Raw genomic sequence first — 17027 nt, 5'->3', positions numbered from 1 at the left:
CCGATTTTTTCTGTATTTCAGGAACATTTTCCCACCAATGCACAAGCACCTGCCATTTGGAAGCTTCAAGCGCCTTTAATCTGTGATGGTATGTGAACCGCAAAGATAGAATTAGCAGTAGCGTAGATAACGTTGACATACTCTGCAGGCGTCATTTTGTAGGAAGACATTACCACAAGTACTTGTTTGCGTGCACTATCTTATTGCGGAGCGTTTTGAAGCTAACTTGCTGCGTACCTTTATAAAAACAATGCATTCATGAAATCAGTAAGCATCCTTAACTTCTTTAGAAGCATGACGCTCCGTAATATTATCTCCTAAACGACGTCTCATCAGAACCAGTATAAGCAGACTTCTGTCTATAGACAAACGTTTATAAACGTTTCTTCTCTGAAAGAACCTCCCGCAGTGCAGAATTTCATTAAACAGTGATGTGGCATCGAAGACGCGCACCCTTGCAATATTTTTAATAATGTCGCGCCGCATCAGCGACCTAGTAGCATTCCCGAAGCGAACACCGCAGCAAAATACGTTAGAACTGGAGGTCGCCTTGCGCGCCCGCGCGTGCGTACTGTCGCCGATCCCGCCGCTCCTCACCGCTACCAAGGCCGCTGACACGCCGTGCGGTCGACGATCACGTGTTATTATTTAAAAAAAATTGCAAGAGTGTACAACGTACTGTTTTATTGCGCCCTTATAAACGCTGATACAGGGTGACACTTTCCACCCCGACCCGTAAATGTGATAACACCCTGCGGCTGCGTTCTTGCTGGCAGAAACGGGACGTGAACGGGAGAGAGGGAAATTAAAATATAACCGCTGCAGTTACGCGTTACGTAGGTCGCGGCTGTCCCGCTCCACGGAGCACTACCGTATTTCTTCGCAATCGAAAGGCTGCGCAGCTGCCCGTGGGCTCCACAATGGCACGACTACGCTGCGGCTATATCGCGCAGAAAGCGTGCTAGTGGTCAGATGAGCGTGCTGTGACGGTGTCGCCTTTCAGCGAACGAAGCGACTGTAATAGCAAACATGGCTGGAGCATTTGCAGGACAACTAGCTTCTAGGGATAAGACATGCGGGAGCCATGTCCGTGGTCGTGACAAGCGTCGATGTTCGATCTCGCAGTGAGGTCATGCTTAAAGGTATTAAAGCGCAGTAACGGAGGGGAACAATCAAGTGGACACGCAGAAGCGCTTGTGCGTGTCCACTAGTGCGTTTCCACTGATTACTGTGCTTTAAAACTTTTTGCACCTTGCGCGGAAGCACTGTTCTGGCCCGCTTACTTTTGCTACCCTGTGAATGATACGTAAAGAGCACAACAAGGAAAAGGAATAGCTAGTTAGTGACGGCCATTTTTATTATGGATTTCTTTAAAGCCTAGTTCAATGTTACAGTATCATTACAACAGCGGCGCTTTACCAAGGTGGGTCATTGGGGCTAGTCTGAAAAGATCTATTATTAAAAGTAGCAAATAGCTGCAAGTTTCGCCATTTAATTGCTAATTAATGACGTATTGCGGACATTTCACTCCATGGTTTATTTCTAAATATATTTTTTTGCCTTCGCAAATGTAGGTTAAGTTCTTCAGTGCATGTGGCGTTTAGTACACGTACTGGCCTTCATAAAGCCTTTAATGTATTTGAACTGTCGTCTCGAGCCTCCGGTCACTCAATACATAAACTAAACCACTGTAAAACGAAACTGTTCAGTTCTGTGCTGCTCTATTGTACCACTGCCCGTACTTGGACAGTCAGCGATGTGCTCTACAAGCAAGACTCAGTCGTTTGGATGACATCACGCTCTCAGAGGGGAAAGAAAAAATCCTAGGATTTTTGCCTAAGCATTCCTTCATCGCACAAGGCTACAAATACCTTATTGCGCTTTTTGGAGGCGACTGGACTGCACAAACGCCTGTGTCTGAAAGTGAACATTTCTCTACGAGTGCATTCACACTGACTGTCAATTCATTATGCTTCTTCATTTTTTTCTTAGCTATCCTTTTTCCCCTTCCCCAAGTGTAGGGTAGCAAATTGGGCGCGACCTTGGTTAACAACCCTGACTTCTCTTATTCGTCTATTTCTACGTAGCAGATTATTCGCAGTCAGTCAAGGTGCCACAATGCTGTCACGTGTATGAGTGAGTGAGTGAGTCAGTGAAGAAAATTTTATTGCAGGTCCGGCGAGGACGCGAACTCGTCGCGCAACCGGCTAGCCCCACGTCGGGACCGGCAGGTCTAGCCCACCGGCCCGGTCGCGGGCACGCCGGACAGCCAGGATTTGCTTTTCTAGAGCGGGGCTACGCAGAAGCGAGTCCCACTCCTCCTTGATGAACTTGGGGTATGTCGACCCGCACTCCCACAGCCGCTGCACTTCCTGGTCACGAAATTATATGCCCAATTCTAATCCTATTCAACACGTTAACATAAATTAAAGTTCACTTAGTTCCACTCAACTTCAATTACACTAATGGCTCGTTAATCGGGAACCAAACTCATCAGGCTTACGAGGTAGCGCATATTATAACTTGCGTCTGGAATCCGCCCGTGGGGCCCTCTTAAAGTGCAAACGCTTCTTGCTCGAAAATTTAGTATCTGTTGCTCAATATATTCTTCGTATATGGAAATTGTGGTGAGCTCAACAACATGTCACGACAACGTTCACAGAATAAAATGAACATTCTTATATTAAATAATATGCACAGAATATTAGAAGTCGCTGACGAAATGCGTCTTGCTGCACAAATAGGCATGCGAAAACGTATTGCGTAACGTTTAATTTTGCAGTTCACAGACAGGGATAAATTAGTGATGGCTGACACTGACAGAACACTGATAAAGTGAGCTTACTTTTACAAAAAGCCACGTACTCACGCCATACGCACTACTACTACTACTACTACTACTACTACTACTACTACTACTACTACTACTACTACTACTACTACTACTACTACTACTACTACTACTACTACTACTACTACTACTACAAATAATAATAATAATAATAATAATAATAAATGAAAAAAGAATCGTAAAAGGCAAAAAGTTCGGCTTATTCAATGTATTCGATATCCTCTTAGATCGTTACCATAACTCCACGTTAGCAGTTTCTTTTTTTTCGGGACGCAGAAAGTATTGCGCGTGTCAGTATTGTTTTTTTAACAGCAGCCAGGCTAAATGGCTTCGAACCTTTGCGCGTTAATTAAAGAGGAACGAGACGAACTTACACTCAGTGAAAGAATACATTGTTTTGCTGAGCAGGAAGCTGAATCTAAAATCTATAAACGGACCATTCATCTCTCTCACCAAAGTTTGTTTTTGCTGCATATGAGTACATCGCAAGGACGGCCGAATTTAGTTCGGTTGCGCAGGTGGTAACGGTATTAACACAACTCCAGGTCCATTCATTAGGGCACGTCAGAACCAAGGTAAACACGAGAGACGGGTAGAGATAGCACCGCGCATGCGGAAGCGAAAACCGAGTAGAACGACCGCAGACAGACGGAAATATAGTGTCAGCAGTAAATCAAGGAAGCGCCCGAAATGTCCTGAAGTAAATATCAATCCGCGCGATTGCATACGACTGGTAATGCCTCTCTCACGCTTGCATCCCTCGGTATACCGCATCGTTACCGCAAGGTGGTGCAGCGACGCGAATGGCATAGACAGGGAACGACTCCCTAAACGCTAAACGAGCCTGACGCACCGGTGACATGTTCTGCGGAAAGCCTCTTTAGCGGCTGGCTGTGGAAGCAGCGTCGCCTTATAAGCGCGCCCAGACGTTTTTCTATGCGTCTCTTGTGCTTGCCGGGACGAACTTTATTTTGCCTTTGAGCGCAAATGGCAAAGCGCTTGTCTTAGGAATAAAAAAAAAAAGCAAAACAAAACAAGAAAATTTCGGAAACGAGACTTGCTGTGGTGCGGTCGATGCACAACATTTTTAAGCTTTCTTTTTTCCTTGAAGCGGCGAAGTACCAGCGGGATTACTTATAAGATGATTGCGACGCTTTTTGTCACCACTGCGATGGTGTTGGTGGCGGCAGCGGCGGCGAACGATTCGTGCAATCCGGGAGTTTTGGTCGGCTCACCAAATGGCAGTGATGTTTCGTCAATCAAGCACAGCCATGTGTTTATTGTTGTTGTTGTTATTGGTGCCTCAACCATGATGCGCACTTTTTAATCGCCTTTACTTTGAAGATATGGGAGTGCCTGACTGCTCTGTATATTTAAAAAAATTAAAAAAGACAGGCCACTTGTCTTTCACTTTCAACGACGAAAAAGAAAATACCCTGATGCTGTAGTATGGATAACTTCTGGCTGAACTGCAGACGATCGGTAAAGAAAGGAATACCACAGGTGATACCTTTTATACCACAGGTGATAGCGAACGTCATGCAGTTACAGCAATAGACGTACCTGTGCGCCATTGAATAGGCTTGGCAGCGGCGAGAGGCGGCAGAAATTTTGAGAAACAAAGGAGCGACACTTGCTGCGAAAGCTGTTTCGAGGTACCTCCTTTAATATCGTTACGAAAGGATGAACGAAGAGAGGAAGAAGAAGATCGCGACACGCTGGCTGCTGCGGGTTGTTGGTGGTCAGCCGTCTTAACGACTCACTCATTTTGTATATATACTGTAAATATAACCTTGTATACGCCCAACATACCCGTAACAATATCGCAGATGCTCAGAACAAGTACTCTCCAAATGAAACGAGCTATACTTGAGATATCATTTCAGAGAAGTAGTATCTGTGCAACTTCTAGTTTTTCTAGATGACCGGCTGGTGGCGCCAAATATATATATATGTATATATATATATATATATATAAAACACGAGCGCCAATTCTTCGAACCGCAAGGTGTGTTCCGGACGGCACATCGTTGGCACACTCAATGGTGCAATCCTCATTCGTTACTGACGTCACTTTACCTTTTCGGCTGGTATTAGCGACATATAAATAAATAGACTTTTGAGAAACCCGTGTGGGTTTCCTTTGTAGCTTCGTGCAAGAAACGGATGGTTGACAATATTTCCTTTCATGAACCGCCCTTCACCTTGTGAGATTCCGCAGAACCGATCTACTATAAAATATATAGTTCAAATCGTGCAAGTGCCCTGGTCGCATTGCCTTAGCCTGAGCTGTAGCTGACGTTTCGGCTTCCGCAAGGAAGCCTTGTTCACCATAAGCCATCACTCTAGGTATGCAAGAGGAGTTGTGTCACTGCGTTCCTCTCCACTAGCAAAAAGACCAGCGAACTCTAGACATTTATAAATGGGGATTGTTTTCCTTTACGCAGTCGGGAACGCAGCATGTTCGACACTACCCAGGCGCTTGCGTACCTTCTCGGATTTCACCACAACGTTTGGCGCCCATATAGTTGAGACACAATTACACTACAGAAGGACGTCTTAGGCAACAACATTACAGTTGCATGGGGCTCATTCATTTCATTGCGCAGTGAATGCATGCCGTGTAGTCAAGCCGGAGTATAACGAAGTCGATGAGTAATCTTTCTTTAATTATTTGAGAAGGGTTGCATATAAACACGTGCTAACAATTTTAAGTGCAATACCAAGTGTAATACTAAGCGCAATACAATCATGAACGTCTCCCAACAAGCCCCGTTCATTGCTTTACCAATGAGGACGCGGTCGCCCGGCAGAATCGTTTGGAACGTAGCAGTACTTGAACAGCCTATCAACTAGAACCACTTTCAGTTATGAAAGAAGAGCGGTGACCTGCGTGTATCCGCCTCCATCGCGATTGAAATCCGCCGAGTCGTGCCAGCTGGGCAGGTTGGTGTCGCGCGCCTCGTGATGTACGGCCGAATGAGGTTGCAGCCCCTCTGCTGCCGGTTCGGAGTGGCTGAGTGTTGCCAGAGCTACACGCAGCTGCGCGCCTGTTGTGTATGCCGCGCAAAGGTGTTGAGGCCCAAGCACTCATATAGCACGCCACGCCTCGTCTATAGACACGCGCTGTGATATCACGATGGCCGCTTCCCTGGCGGACTTGGAGGTACTGCGCTGTTGTGGAAAGGCAAGTCGCGGCAAGTGTACACCCTTTCAAATGCACGCGCAAATAGTTATGTACTAGTGCAGAACCAAGCGCGGTGGAGTCTCGCCCGCGGTGATGCTGCTGCCCTTGCGCAGTTTAGTTACGGGGTTCGCGGCTGTGCGCTCTGCTCATATCTCAGCTCGACCGTCTCTCACCTAATCAGAATTTCGATATCATGCCGGAAGAGAGCTGCAAGCCCGTTGTTTCCTACAAAGCTTGCTGGTAGCTCGATGGGCTATCTTTCGGGAGTAGGAGGACGAGGGGTGTTGCTTACAAAAGTTACTGATTCTCGCAAAATAGCCACAAGATTGACAAGCCGAAATGGAACAAGCGCTGCAGGAAACCAGAAATTCTGATAAGCTTAGTGACTACCGAGATGTGAGCAGGACGCGGAGCCGTGACCCCCGTCCCGTAACTGAGCATGCGTGTCAGTTTACAGCAGACGCGACTAGATGACGCAGCATGTACCGAAAGTAGCGCGCTCCACGCTTCACTGCGTCGTGACAGTACGTGATTTCGTTGTAGGCAGGTTCGCACGTAGCCTCCTGCAGTTACCATGACTAACTGCGCCACTGATTTGATCCGGCTGTTGCAACTTAATATAACTCCGGGAGGAAATGCTGCTGGGATAGTTGGCACTTATTAAGGTACGTAAAGTTGCGCAAGGGGGCAACGAGAAACGTGATAACTAACACATGGACAACAAATCCTAACGTGCCCGAAGTACCCCGCACCGTCCAGCAGCTTCTCCTACGTCAAGGAAAGTGCACTGCACCAATTACCCGGAAGATTACTTGACTCACGTGCGAGATGCATTCGTTTCAAATTCCTTGTGCTTGTTAATGAGTCGCGTAAATGAAGCTACCGCTTGTTCTAAAAGGAGCTTATTCGCGGTGCTTCTTTTTTGCCATTGCCGCCGCTTTGTCGTTATAAGGAGCAGGCACTTTTTACAAGTTACCTGCACCTTCAAAGAATAAAACTAAAGACGCCACAGGCATGCGAGGAGAGGAGGAACATTTCTGTTTCATTAATTTTTAATCCTGGTATGATATATCTGTACATATTAATCATTTCAGGGATATGTTTCTGATGGCTGACGCGAAGCCAATTAGTATCACACGCGATATCGGTTGCGCAAAGCTTATTAGGATTAGCTGGTGACAGGCGGCGTAATCAGGAGGAACTGACAGGTCTGCCTCATCTCTTGAAACAGTGAAATTTCATCGGCAATTTGTGTCAGCATGATTGGACTGTGAATGCCTGTCAAAAGTCATGCGTGGACTCTGAATTACACATGATCTGCAATTTTATCTCAAATTTTTAGTAGGCAGTGGGAGTCTTTTCTCTAAGAGATTGTGAAAGGCTCTGTTTATGTCAACTTCTTTATTATCTATAGAGTCCTCTCGCTTGCTGTTTTTTGTTTGTTTATATGTTAGCAACTTTTTTGCGATGGAAGGCTTTTCAGTAGTGAACTTCCCATATATTATAGCAATTAGTAGACAACCAAAGAACAAAAAAGTTTGCCTGACACACGTCTATGTGGTCTCGTTTGGTTGTTGTAATGAGTTTATTGGTGGTCTGATCGCAATAAATTGTGCTCGAAACTTCAGTAAGCAGTGAGGAGGAAATTCGGATTTTACCAGAGACCTGTTCAGAGTGAGGCAGTCAAGACCGATACCCGCGCAAATTGCGGGAGCAGACACACGTCTTCACTATGCTTCAACGACGCTCCACGGCAATTGCTGCAGTGAGGAGCGGCTTGAGAAATAATCCCCTTTGTATTGATTGACCTCCGTATATACGTTGTAAGTGGCCTAATACGAAACTACCGTTTAGTAATCACCGAGTAGTGCTGCTCATACGTAGTCCACCAGCTGAGGGCATAGCCACGCTGCTTTCTCTGGTTTCCCGTAAGTCCACAGTGTTAAAAAATAAGCGTAAGCAGTTTCTCAACCGGTGCTCTTCTCAACTTCAAAGACTGGGGAATGGCGCAAGGCACCGATTGTAATAATTCCTGAAGTCAGGTGTCCTGCTGAAAGCGCGCTAAGTTAAGCGTGGTTGTTAGATAAGCATTACGCTCCTTACGCGAAGGAATATGGGATTGCCCACACAAAACCGCCTTCAGAGATTCGGTTGGTCAAGTATAGCTGTGGGGCCTGGTAAAAAAAAAAGAAAAAGAAATGTAGTGCTCCCAAAATTGCGAATTTGTAGCAATTAGAAGCTAAATGAAAGTATTCTTCACAACCGAACCAGTTGTGAAGAATACTTTCATATAACTGAATCAAGATAATAAATCGTCGTGTCACTGCTGTTGTACGGGTATCTAGAGCTTAGTCAAGCTGCACAGATGCAGCTTTTTTCTCTGGCCCCCTATTTTCGCAGTAACAATGTACTGTCTGCGGCGAAAATAAAACTTGATTGATTGATTGATTGATTGAAATCCTAAGGTCATAGGTAGCACGAAGACAAAACTAAAGTGCAAGTACGTTTGCGGCCTATTATCCTTACACACCGCTCCACTGTTTCCATGCTGGCTCAATCACAATAACGATGCCAAGCATATACACTTACACGTAACTACCCTATAACGTTTGTGTGATACTACGCAGATTTTTCAGCTCTTTCCTTTATCTATCAATGATTCTTCATTAAGCCAGGAGGACGTAAACGTTCACCATCCTGCAGTGCTGAGGCACATCCCAACACCTTACGCACCTCATAGCACAGAGCAGCAGCCCTCATAGCGTCAGGGTTGAAAGTGCAAAACGGTGGGCAAGAGAAGTGAGCTGATATGTGCGCTTTTCTCGAACCAGCCACCTAACTGCGCAGGCCATGAATACACGCCAATGCACCTCTACGCTCTGCGCTTCCGCGGGCAGGGTAGTGGCAAAGGTTTACTTATAAGTTCAATTTCAGTAGCATATTGGAAAACGCTTACATCTACATTGAATGAACCTATTGAAGTGCGTGGAAGCTCAACAGAAAACCCAGCGAATGCGAACGACTATTATGTATCTCTAGTTTTACGCAGTATTGATTCCTGAAGTCGTTCAGTGCTTCTTACAGGTCTTCGCGAAGGATCGGCTTGGTCATCGATCACTTTCCGACACCTCAAGCTTATGTGGCTGGGCGCGCACATTACGGAAAAGAAACAAGAAAAAGAAAGGAAAGAAAGACAAGCAGGCAGACTAAACTACAGTTGACATCTACGTAAAGCGAAGCATGCTTGATGTGAGGGGCTCATGAACCATGTGTGTGTATATTAAGCGTGGTAGCAGCACACTATTCGAAGAAGTGATTTTATTTGCAGTGAATTATAAGCACACACGCACGCACGAACACGCACTCACGCACGCACGCACACTCTGTCTCTCTCTCTCTTCGGCATCTTCTGGTGCAACTGCGAATGGAAACGCACCAAGCGTCTGAACGCGCTGGCTCGCTCGCGAGAAAGGCAGTTCTATGCTGCTTGTCGAAGCATGCATCAGTGGCGTAATGGCTTCAATATCAGGCTGGTGTGCTAGAGCTCCTGTGTTTAAATCCTGCCATCGGACAACTTGAATAATGTTTTTATTGAATAATTTATAACGCCTTACTTTGTTGAAAGTGATGAATTTGCAAAGTCGTAAAGCCGTTTGAAGCAAAAAAAGACAAAGTTTAGGCAAACCATGCGCTACCCATGATTCCCATGCTAGCTGAGTCGCCCTGCTCGCAGCTCTCGTAGACACTAGCGCCACATTTCTCTCTAGTAATTATAGTATGAATGTTGGGCTGCTAAGCACGAGGCCATGGGATCGAATCCCGGCCATGGCGGCTGCATTTCGATGGGGACGAAATACGCAGACACCCGTGTACTTAGATTTAAAATTAAATTATGGGGTTTTACGTGCTAAAACCACTTCCTGATTATGAGGCACGCCGTAGTGGAGGACTCCGGAAATTTTGGCAACCTGAGGTTCTTTAACTTGCACCTAAACCTAAGTACCCGGGTGTTTTCGTATTTCGCCCCATCGAAATGTGGCCGCCGTGGCCGGCATTCGATACCGCGACCTCGTGCTTAGCAGCCCAACGCCATATACCACTGAGCAACCACGGCGGGCGTGTACTTAGATTTAGGTGCACGTTAAAGACGCCTAGGTGGTTCAAATTTCCGGAGTCCCCCACTACGGCCGGCCTCACAATCAGATCGTGGTTTTTGTTAAAGCCGCACATCTTTTTTTTTAAATAATTATATGAAACTGTTACGCTTGAAACGGCAAACTCGTAAATTACTCCTTCGCTGCACCATTCCTAGATGGCGCCACCATGCCATTAAGCATGTTCTGCGTTAGAGGCCAGATACTTATGAAATGTGCCGGGAACTCCGCAAGTTTCGTTATAAAAACTGTTGGCGTTCGGCGTAGAAATGTGCCCCCTTCATTCGGATCGCTTGAAAGCGCGTGTAATTTGCATCGGCGTCTTTGTATCGGCCCTAAAAGTTCGATCACCATGGAATTATCATTGACCACATCGATAATGGGCGAAAGAGGCAAAAAAAAAAAAAGAGAAGCGATTCGCTTCAAAATGACTTTGCTTTCTAATAGCAGACATTGATCATGACGAAGGGTTCTAGAGTTTCACTTGCGAGCGCGCAAAATTTTGTTTCATAGAAAGACAGAACTGTGACATTTTGCCGGGATACTTTATATAGGAGAAAAGTAGATATTTAAATAATGCACAAAACGTTACGACGACAGAAAGACATCACAAAATGGAATAAAGTAACATACTCAGCCGCAAATGGCGCAGTAGAGAAACTTTATATATTAAAGCAAATGTCATAAACGCTACGATTGTTCTTAAGTCAGAATGTCACGAGATGATGGGTGCTGCTGCTTCAAAAGAAAAAAAAAGAAAAGAAAACGTAATGCAACATGCGATGCCATACAGGCCGGAAGGAAACGTTACATTAACTTGCTGTAGTAATACTGGAGCACCGGCATTGTGTGCCAGGACCCGTATACTCCTAAAGCACTTAATACCTGGTAGCGTGAATCGTAAAAGTATGCACCTACCAATCATGGTAGGGAACATATTGTTATAGAAGGGGACTGGCAAATGGACGAACGTTACTTATGAAAGAGAAATGTTTCCAGTACCGATCCTGAATGCTTGTTCGCGTGCGACCAGTAGGGTAAACGCATTTATAATGGGCAGTAGTTTACGAAATAACTCCCTGAAAAATGCAGCAACGTGATGACACCAAAGAGAGATGGCGATCTAATAATTTCTCCTTGCATTCATTTTCTTGCGATCAGCGTTCGGGACTTGGTTCTGGTGCGCAATGTTTATTCACTTTGCGCGCGTTACTTCTTACAACGAACATCTACGATGCGTTCTACGCAGCCACTTCGCAGCCTCGACATCGTGATTTGTTTTCGTTTGCTACTTTAATAATGATACCAATTGCAGTAGTTATGAGCAGGCAATACCAAATTCTGACTGGGAGCTTAATTACCACTCTCATTGAAAAGAAACGTGTACCAACGTTGCATTTTATCGGTGCTAACATATGGGGCAGAAACTTGGAGGTTAGCAAAGACGATCAACAACAGGTTAAGCACCGCACAGAGAGCGATGGAACGAAAAAGGTTAGGCGTAGCATTAAGAAACAGGAGGAGAGCGGTGTAGACCAGAGAGCAGAAGGGAGTAGCCGGTATTCTAGATGACGTTCTAGTATTCTAGTAGTTGATATTCTGGTGCTCTATAGCTGGGAAGGCCGTGTAACGCGTAGGGCAGATAACCGGTGGACAATTAGGGTTCCAAAAGATGAGCCAAGGGAAGGCAAGCGCTTTCGAGGACAGCAGAAAGTTTCTTGGGGTGATGAAATTAGGAAATTTGCAGGTGCAAGTTGAAATCAGCAAGCGCAAGACAAGGGTAATTGGAGATACCTGGGAGAGACCTTCGTTCTGCATTAAGCATAAAAATAGGCTGGTGATGATGATGATGATGATGAATTATAATAATTATAATAATAGTGTTCAACTTACAGATGACAATACCGATGTGGTACTTTCGATATTGAAGATACAGAGTGTACCGCCAGGCACAGGAAAACTCGCGTCCATGTGCATTATCCAGACTGCTCTGTCTGCAGCTCGCTAGTCTGTTACTAATCGCGATTGGCAGGCAACAGCGACTCCAGCCAGAGTGCGCCGGTACACATGGAAAAGCAGCTAACAAAAGCAGCAGCCCTACAGCACAATTCTTTGACAGCCACGTCTTGGCATTGCAGCCCATAATTTGATTTTCCTACCTTCGTTTCTGATATTTGCTTCGAAGGCACAGTGCTTGTTACGAAGCCATTAATTAGGAGCGCGATGTTTTAACTCTCCCGGATTCTCGCTTTGTCCTCGGAAGACTTTAGCTTCGTTCCCTCGGGAAATGGTATAAATCACGAAAAAAAGAAAAACGTCAACTGAGCAAATAAATGACAAGAGAACGTGCAAACAAGCGCCTAATTGGAACCGGCACCGTACGTTGACGCACAGCGCAGCTCCACCAGAAAGATACACAAATTTTTAAACAGACGCGTAAATTGTTGCTGTCACCCAATGTTGTTTAGAACTAGCGCAGCCCATCAGGTTCGTCTCGAAACGATGCGGCTGGTGTTAGAGTACGACAGGGTATTCTTGGAGGAGTTTGTGAAGAGGAACGAAAGAAATATAGAAGGAAGGTATGTTAACCAGAATAGCACCTGGTTGGCTACACTGCGCAGGGGAAAGGAGAAAGGGGAATGAAAATATGACTGAGAGGGAGAGAGAGGAGGGGAAACGTTGAATGTGTGCACGTGCGCGGACGGCGCCATGCAGTCGAAGGTGCTCGTACAAGTTAGTCGTAAGGAGTTTCTCCAGCGAGAAAGAGAGAAAGAGAGAAGAAGAAAGAGGGCATAATTCCCTACGGAGACCTAGTTTCCTCAGGAGCCCCCACACAGCCAGCAACGACGAGGACGGCGACAACAGCAACAGACGTGAGTTAGTGTTTTTTCGCAGCTGCGTTTGTCACTCCGTCGCGCAGCGCTCGAGCTTGGTGGCACGCCAAGTGCGACCGTAGTGACACACGGTGGAGAACACACGCGGCTGCACCTTTCCGAAAGGATTGTGCGCCTAAAACCACACTCGGCGTACTCCGCCGTCCCGCGGGAGCTCCGCACGATTAAGTTACGAAGGCCCGAAGGAACGACTTTTTTTTTTTTTTCTTGAGACGGACTCAGGGCTCTGCCGTGTACAGCCGCCCAGCCGCTGAAATGCTGGCAAGCTCCGCCGTACTCTAGCTCAGATTGGAGGCTGCGGAGTCTGAATTTTTAAGAACGTTACCATCTTTCTTTCTTCATTTGGGGGGAGAAGGGGTGGGGAGGATGAGGATCAACGTTTAACAACGGCACACTGGGAGCAGCGAAATGAAAAATAAAGGAAGGATGGAAGTAATCCACTTTTTTTTTTTTTTTGCGAAGGCGCTTCTCACCAATATCGAAGGCCCTTTCTATGTCGCGGGCGTGGCGACTGCCTTGCTGTGCACTAAAGAAGAGCTGTGAAGGCCGCCATGAATGCCAAAGCAGAGCCTCGCACCCATCTTTTTTTTTTTCTTTTCCGCTTTGCAGTGAATAATTAAAATATTATTCAGTGCTTCGAGGAGTAAGCGAGAGAGCATTTTTCTATATTGAAGACTGTCTGGACCTGACAATCAGTTCGCGCGCCCGTCAGCTTAAAAATTAACGCACTGAGACTCCCTTTCCCAATTTCCTGTGCTCAGGAATCCACGGCGTTGCGATTTTGGGCTCTGAAGTGTCGAGACGCGAAGCTAGCTGTTCTGACTTGTTCTGTGACCAAGGATTCTGGCATGTGTGACACGGCGCTGTTGATATTGGTGCAAAATGTAATTGTGGTGCTGGTGCGCTTCAGCTCTCATGAAATGAGAGGATTAAACTGAAGGTTGCCAGAACATTCCAGTAAAATAATGTATCTCAATATTAAGGTATTAATTTCATTACTATATTAATGTCCTGAAATATCGCAAAGAAACCGCATTGTAAGCACGGTGCTTCTGCTTTAATTAAAACTGTCGAGCTGTTCTACAGTCAACTTTCCTTACACACTTTTCTTGTACAAACGCTCTAGAAGGAACACTAAAATAATGTTTACATTCACAAATCTTTATTTGTGTTCTGGACTTCCTTTCTTCTTTTGTTCGCATGCTTGAGGCAAGATAGCCAAATCAAAAGAAACTATACACAGCCTAAGCGGAGCAGCATTGTCGTAATGTTTGAGGATCAACAGAAAGAGAATACAGATTCGCTGCAGTAACTCGTAGCTTTTCGGAGGCGTACGAAGGTTGTCGTTGTAATCTCGCGACACATTTATAATTGAAATTCGGGTCACGTCTGGCAACCGCGTTCCGCGGCGTTGAACAATCACATGAGCAGGTCTATTGAGCGTGAAGTCCTGTATGCCTCAGTTAAATTAGGGCGCTAGAGACGGATGACTACGGCAATACTTACACCAAAAGTTTCTGGCCATAAAATACGGCTTTTTTTTTTCTCTGCCCAAACTAGCGCTTTCCTAATCTTTCACTTGAGGCAGCAAATACATGCAAGGCAAGTTAACGGGTATGTCAGATGAAAAGCGAAATTGAAGCTGGAATAAACGGAAAATGACACAACCGTACGAAAAAAAGAATGCGGCTCACACTTACAAAAATAGCAGGATTTGCAATATCGCAATACATATTCATGCGCATCTCTAATTCAAAACGTAAATAGATCGCATAGTTACGCGCATAGCAACACGTAAGTAAAAAGAAAAATGAAGATCAATTAAAAAAGGCAATTACTACTAAAGCTTCCTCCAACAAAGGTTCTGGATAATAAACAGCACGAGCACGTGAAAAGTGTGCCACCCGGTGTGCAAGGATTGTGCCACTTTATAATTTTGCTATCTGCATTCACTGTACCGCTAAAATTGTGTCCTGCAGGATGCACCAGTGTGAGAGCCATAACTATTTCGATTGTTCTTCTGAATAATGATTACTGACGTCAAATGTCGCTTACTGATGATTATGCTACGCAACTCACCCCCTCCTCCCCGCACACGCACTTCTTCCGTAATGCATCGCTAGGTGCATCAAGTATTCATAAATGCCGTGACGATGAGCGGAGTGAAAGAAGGAAGTACGCTAGAAGCGTAATTTCATAGCCACCTCTCGCGCTAATGCCAAGATAAATTGCTGCAAGAACACAGGCCGATGGATTTTCCTTCCTTGAGCGTGGGTGCTTCGACAAGGTGTAGCGCGGCAAGGTATAGCACTTTAATTCGATTACGTATAGTGGCCATCACTACAAAATTGCAGCATTCCTTTTACAAAATGAAATAATCGGTGCGCGCCCCCCTTATAATCTTTTTTCCAATAGAAGCATGTAGCGCATAGCAAAAATCTAATAGGATGAGGAAAACAGAGTTTCAAAACGCGTGCTTCCGTAACCGTGACTCGAGCAATGGTTCTCACTCAGACCTTCGTTTTTAATGCGTTGCGGCAATGCTGTTGCGTAAGTAGTTCTGAAACTTCTGAAAGTTCTGAAAGTTCTGAGTTCTGTAGTTTCGCAAACGCACTTGAGAAGCTAATAAATAACAGAAGGAACAAACACCATGATCATCAGCTTCTGCATTTGGCCGCATGTATATAGCGTTCAAAACAAAAAATAATAATAGTATATAGATAACCAAAAAAGCCGTAATAGAGACTCAAGAGGGTGAATTACACGAAAACAACAAGAGAAAGGTCCAGCAGGAACCGCTCGATCTGCTGCGCGATTTCACATACGTCACAAAAAGAAAAAAGAAAGAAAGAAAAGGTTTTGTAATGTCAGCGGGCATAAAAAAGTCCCAAGAAAGAGGACATTTTGCAGCTGGTGCTATTGCAAGCTGGTCACCCCTGCATCTCGCAAATGGTTGCTTAGCAGTGCTGCATCGGCACACAATTATTCGCTAATTGAAGATAGCTGTATACATAACCGGCGTACTCTCAGTGCAGCACATCGACCCCGACGTTGCTGATAAGCTGAAGCGACCACGAGGCGACATTGAGCCCCTATCCTCCCGGTCCTCTTCAGAGTCCATTCAGCTGCCTGCGCGCGTGCGTGTGCGTGCATGCGTGTGCGCGTGCATTTTGGGTGCGTACGTGTAAAAGCGTCGAACCAGTCGTGTCGCAGCGTTTCCTCGTTCGTCGATCGCAATGTCTACGAACCCGCGCAGCATACCTCCATCACCTCGATCCGTGCCGCTACCGTGGGCTAACACCCGGCACACCTCGCTGTCACCTCTCGACTCCCGCAGGTTGTATGCATATTGCATGAGCGCGCCCTTGAGAGCGAGCACCCACAACGTGCCCTAATGCATGCTGATCGCTGCGGCACCTGTACGCACGCGTGCACTTCCGTCGTCGTCGTACATCTACTTTTCTTTTTCGCTCGTGTGACTTTTGCGTCTTTAGTTCTTAGGCTCAAAGTCCCTGTTTCTTTCTTTTTTTTTTATAGACGACAGTACGCGGTAGTTGGCCCCTCCGTGCAGATCAGGATGTTGAGACCTCCCTCGGTAGCGTTGCTCGGTCTTCTTTGCTTGATTCTCTTTCTTTGGTGTCGTACTTAGTGGTCCTCCTTCATATGCAATGCGATGCTACCTTGTTTAGGAGTAGGCTCTTACAGCCGCTGTATTTATTTATTTCGTGGCAGCCGTTCTTGTTTCGAAGACGAGCAGGACAAGACGCTACAAGCGTGGAGCTGCTCGCAGCGTGCAGAGGTATGGTTTGTGTTGGTTAAGTTAAGCATTGCTCTAGCTGGTTCGCGTTAAATAGCAGCATTCTCATTTTTTATGGACGAAAGCGCAGTATGGGTTCTACGAAGCTACGTTAGACCCGTGGACGGCCATTCTAAGTCCCCAC

General features: G+C 45.8%; 2 protein-coding genes across 4 annotated transcripts in view; one reads left to right on the top strand and one right to left on the bottom strand.

Annotated features, from left to right (window-relative positions):
- The window catches only part of LOC142582905 (beta-mannosidase-like), a 301465-nt gene that overhangs the window by 48522 nt on the left and 235916 nt on the right, over positions 1–17027 (top strand). For all 3 annotated transcript variants that reach the window (XM_075693024.1, XM_075693025.1, XM_075693021.1), the window contains exons 2-3: positions 22–88; positions 2174–2336. The gene's annotated coding sequence lies outside the window, so the exon portion shown is untranslated. The remainder of the gene's footprint in view (positions 1–21; positions 89–2173; positions 2337–17027) is intronic.
- LOC142582906 (uncharacterized) overlaps positions 1–17027 on the bottom strand; it is a 197758-nt gene that overhangs the window by 46326 nt on the left and 134405 nt on the right. The window lies entirely within an intron of this gene.

Source organism: Dermacentor variabilis, chromosome 5 (assembly GCF_050947875.1).
Source record: "Dermacentor variabilis isolate Ectoservices chromosome 5, ASM5094787v1, whole genome shotgun sequence".
In the NCBI taxonomy this organism is placed as follows: Eukaryota; Metazoa; Arthropoda; class Arachnida; order Ixodida; family Ixodidae; genus Dermacentor; species Dermacentor variabilis.
This window is presented reverse-complemented; position numbering and strand designations above follow the sequence as displayed.